At 41.6% G+C, this 5,296-nt stretch overlaps 1 pseudogene; it reads right to left on the reverse strand.

Moving 5' to 3' along the window:
- Window positions 1–3,803: 3,803 nt before the first annotated feature.
- LOC102842367 overlaps window positions 3,804–5,296 on the reverse strand; it is a 3,163-nt pseudogene continuing 1,670 nt past the window's right edge.

Here is a 5,296-nt window from a genome sequence, read left to right on the forward strand (position 1 = left end):
TTAGTGCCAAGAAGGGCTGAGCCTGGCAGTGGTCCCAGTGCCCTCTGTGGCCTTCAGAAGAACAGCAGGGCAATGACACCAGAGAGGAGAGTGCTTCAAGGAGACTCCTGAGCTCCTGTTTCCTGAAAGCAGACCTCGCTTTGCTGACACAGCCCAGCAGTTGATGGTAGAGAATTTGCTTAGATCCAGGGGGCTTTTGAATTGGCATTTCTTTACCTTGATATGAGCCAGAATAAAAGATAAAATCGTTATTTCAAAGTTTCTCTCTTTTTTTTTTTTCCTTTCATAGCCCTCCTCCACTTTTAGAGCACTGCTGTTATTGCTGAATTGCTAGAAAGGCAGCTTAATATATAAACATGATCACCTACTCATGCGATTCTTTGTGCCTTTCAAGATTGTTTAGGATGAGAGGCCTATAATCATAAAGTAAGATTCCTTAACTATTTTTAGGACGTTGTTTTAGGAAAACCAAAAGACCAGTAATCTGTGGGATATATAAATTACAAAACTAGTTGACATTTTTTGAGAGTCTGTTATAGGTCAAAGGAGCCTTGGTGGCACTTTGATTTAGGCACTTGGCTACTAACCACAAAGTTAGTGGTTCAAACCCATCAGCTGCTCAAGAGGAGAAAGATGAGGCGATGTGCTCCTAAAAAGACTTATAGTCTCAGGAATGCTATCAAGGGTCTCTGTGAGTGGGATTGATTCAATGGCAGTGGATTTGTTTATTTTAGTAAGGGTTTGAAGGCCCTGGATAACACAAATGGTAAGAGTTTGGTTAGTATCCTAATGGTTACTAACTGAATGGTTCAAATACACCAAGATAGAAGACAGACTTTGTAATCTACTTCCAAAAGTTTCCATTGAAAACAGCAATTCTACTCTGAGACTCATGAGGTCCCCATGAGCCAGAGTCAGAATCAACTCAGTGGCAGCTAATTTTGTTCTTTGGTTTAGTATGGGTTAGAGACATGCACTGATTTAAAAGTATTATCTTAGATAATTCTGTGGAGCATTGTTGTTGTTGTTGTTGTTGTTGTTTGGTGCCATCGAGTCAGTACTGACTCTTTATTTTGTCCATACAATTTTTCAAAATTGCAAGTTGAAGCTTGAATTTTTTCTTTAGTTCTTTCAGTTTTAGAGAAGCATAGTGAGCTTTTTATCCTTAATGTTGTTCTTAATCCTTGTTGTTGTTGTTAAGTGCTGTTGAGTCGGTTCCAACCCATAGCGACCCTGTATAGGGTTTTCAAGGAGTAGCTGGTAAACTTGAACCACCGACCTTGAGGTTCAAATGGCTTTGCAGTCTGGCACATTAACCCACAGCACCACACCAGAACTCCTCTTAATCCTTATTGTTAGGGGCCATCAAGTCAGTACTGACTCACCGATCTTATGCACAATAGAATGAAACACTGCCTGACCCTGGACCAACCTCACTATTGTTGCAACGCTTGAACTCAGTGATTCTGCCACTTGACCTTCGTCTTTTTCTCTGACCCTCCAACATGATATCCTTCTCCAGTGACTGGTTCCTCCTGACAATATGTCTGAAGTATGAGAGATGAATTTTAGCCAAAATGGCCTCCAAGGAGCACTCTGGCTGCACCAACACAGATATATTGGTTCTTTTGACAGTCCATGGTACTTTCAGTATTCTCCTCCACCACCATAACTCAAATGCATCAATTATTCTACAGACTTCCTTATTTACTGCCTAGCTTTTGCATACATATGAGGTTATTGAAAATACCATGGCTTGGGTCAGGCACACCTCAAGCTGCCATCTGTGCTCTTCATCACTTTAAAAAGGTCTTGTGCAGCAGATTTGCCTAATGCAATACATCGTTTGATTTCTTGACTGCTGCTTCCATGCGTGTTGATAGTTGATCCAAAAAGAAAGAAGTCCTTGACAACTTCAATCTTTTCTCCATTGAAAAGAATGGTGTTTATTGGTCCAGTAGTGAGGATAATCCTTAGTCCCACTTTAATACTACCTAATTAGCAGTTCACATGAAAATGGGTCTATAATCAGGCATAGAGGCTAGCATTTACAATACATCACAGAATGGAGTACTCTGACCAGAAGGGTCAGAATAAATAATAAACTGCCCTATAGGAGGTGATTGCAAACAACTCTCTGGAAATGGATTTTAAAAAGGATTGGGGAAAAGAATTCTTGTAAACAGAGAAATGTAGGGAGTACGGATCTGGAAGAAAAAAAATGACTGAGTTGTGTGGTAGGAAAGTATTTCTCCAAGTGAGAAAGACACAATAAAGGACATTATAAAGAAAAGGAGCTCTAGGCCACCTATCTTGGGAGTTCTAGTAAGCAATTGAGCAGTTAAGTTCTAAGCACAGTCATGAATCAGGACCGGAGATCTGAATCTTGTAGAAAAAAACAGAAAGAGCATGTGCAGACTAAAGATAGTGAGAATTAGGGGTCTAAATGACAATGCTGACTCAGTAAATCACTTCTTAGGTGCTGTGGAGTCAGTTCCAACCTTGTAGAGTGTTTACAAGGGAAGGTGGTGGATTTGAACTTCTGATCTTGTTGTTAGGACTCCAGTTCTTTTTTTTTTTAAAAGTTTTGTTGTGAATTGAGTGATAGTTTACATGGGAGAACATTGGTTTTGCACTTGTTATTTCATTGCAGTGATTACTATTCCCTCTATTTTGTGTTTTGGATGTGCACAAAACCACTCAGGAACATATAATCAATTAAACAACCAAAGGGAACATTTTGCAAGCCTGCCTCCTGGCCTGGAACTCCAGTTCTTTTCTTTTCTTTTTTAACAGCTTTCCAAGCACTTTAATTTTCAACAGAGCAAAACCAAATACAAGAATGATTTAAAAAAAAAAAATTATTTGAGGGTGTGAAGAGCACTCATGTTGAAGTTCTTGTATTTCTTTTCCCTCCTGTAATAGAAAACACTGGTAATTCCCCAAACAAAGATACTGGTCTGGGTCCTTGCCACGAACGTTTGTTATCTCTGCCTGAAGAAGAAGGTGGTGACAAGTGCACTTACAAAGTATGTACACAAACAGTGGAATATGCCCGTTGGTGACACTTCCTTCATCTCCCACGAAGTCTGTCATCTGACACCTATACAAGTTGCTGCTTGTAACAACATGATGTACAGACTAGAATGGAATACTGGTAGACTATTTGGAGGCCTGGATTTTCTCAAAGCTTTATGATGATGGTGATTTTTAATGAAATCTTAAAACTTCCAATGTCTGAAAGTGTCCAAGAAGATGACTAATAGAATGGATTAAAGCCACCAGAGGAAAACTACACACCCCAAGTGTGGTGTGTTCAAGGGGAAAGTCTTGGTTTATTAAAGACATGGTTCCAGTCATGTGTATTTCCAATAGAAGATGACCTTTTCCTCCCTTGGAGGGTGTCTTTGCCATTGTCCTTCCCATCCCTGATACTGGAAGATGTTACAGATGGGATTTGATACCAATGATAATCCAACTGATTCTGCTCCTGTGGAAATACGTATCTTTTACAGCTGAAATGCCCTTCATTTGAGTGGATCCTACAGAAGAACAAATACAAATGAGAAACTCATAGAGCTTGTGTTTAAAATTTATAAAATTAAAACTGTTTCAACAGGTAAGACAGGGAGGCATGCTTGAAACCTCTGGATTCAGAGCACAGACCCTTCTTAGTGGGTACCAGTGACTTCCTTTTAATGCTTCCTTAACCAAGATCCAATGTGATGCACATTATTTCTACAAGCCCTGGGACACAGGAAGCTGACAGAACTTCATTCATCATTCTGCCTACTGAGTGATGATTATGTCCCCTCAGTTTCTGTGCTTTCTACCACTGGTTCACTTTCTACATCAGCAACTGTGTCACTCCTTTCTTTCCTTGTTGACCTCAGTTGGAGAAGTCAGTCTCTCATCAAGCTCAGGATCTTTCTGCTTTTGTGGAGACAGAGGCAGTGTGTGTGTGGGGAGGGGAATGGAGGGGGATCACATCTCTCCATGTTTTCACCATTCACCTGAGGCACATGATCATGTTTTCACCATTCACCTGAGGCACCTTTGCATTGAGAAGTGGCCCCTTCAAAATAATAAAAAATCTGAGCATGGGGAAGCGGAACCCAGATGTTTGGAATTCTATCCCATCTAATACTAATTACCTATCCCTTTGCCTCTCCCAGGGTCTTCTGTAGTCACCAAGACCTCTGTGAACTTCATGTTCAAATCCTCTGTTCCAAGGACTACTTCTAGGATCAAATCTATAGTTTCCAGGCCAAAATCTACCTTTTTTTTTTTTTTTTTTCATGTAAGCCTTTTGAACCACCAAAGAGAGGTAGAACTCGATGTTCCCTTTCATCAAAATCTCCTCTGTGCCTCAGGACTTTTCTGAATTAAAGCCAAAATGGTCTCTTTGAACAAGATGATCTATACCTGGCAAGGTTCTCTCTCATATCTACAGGTGGTCTTCCAAAATGATCCCTCCCATCTAGGAGGCCTTCCAGGACCTTCTCTTGGATCCACAGGCCACAAAACTACATCCCTAACATCCACCAAGAGAGGTGTACTCAAGCCTACCCTGGTTTCTATTGAGGGAAACCGATAATCTCTGTCACCTTTTGGCAGACCGTTTTCACTGCCGAGTGGCAACCTCTTTTCTGGATTAGGAACACTGTCAATACCTGGCCTTCCAGGAGCTAGAAAAGATCTTTTGGGATGACTGAAAATATCTCCTGGAGGAAAGGGACCACGGGGTGGTGGGTGAAGAGCTGATTCAAGTACTAATGGTGGATGGAGTCCTCAGTGGGGAAGCATTCCAGGCTGCACAAAGGGAATCTTGGTCCAGGCTCCTGGGGTATCAGTCCTGGACGAAGGTCTAGCATTGGCATTGTGGGCATCCATTGAGAGATACTTAGAGGGGGCAAGTTTTGAGGGCCAGCTGGTGCCTGTATTGCCAAAAGTCCAGGTGTATTTGGAATATTTTCTGACTGTATTCCTACAAGTCCAGAATTATTCGGCATATGTGGTGGTGTTGTTGTTGTTAGGTGCCATTGAGTCAGTACCGACCCATAGTGACCTTATGCACAGCAGAAAGAAACACTGCCCAATCCTGGGCAAACTCACTACTGTTGCCATGCTTGAGTCCATCGATGTTGCCACTTGGCCAATCCATCATTGAGGGTCTTCCTCTGTTTCTCTGACCCTCCACCTTACCAAACATTATATCCTTCTCCAGTGACTGGTCCCTCCTGACAATATGTCTGAAGTATGAGAGACAAAGTTTGGCCATCATGGCCTCCAAGGA

This window comes from Chrysochloris asiatica, unplaced genomic scaffold (genome assembly GCF_000296735.1).
Source record: "Chrysochloris asiatica unplaced genomic scaffold, ChrAsi1.0 scaffold00061, whole genome shotgun sequence".
NCBI classification, from domain to species: Eukaryota; Metazoa; Chordata; class Mammalia; order Afrosoricida; family Chrysochloridae; genus Chrysochloris; species Chrysochloris asiatica.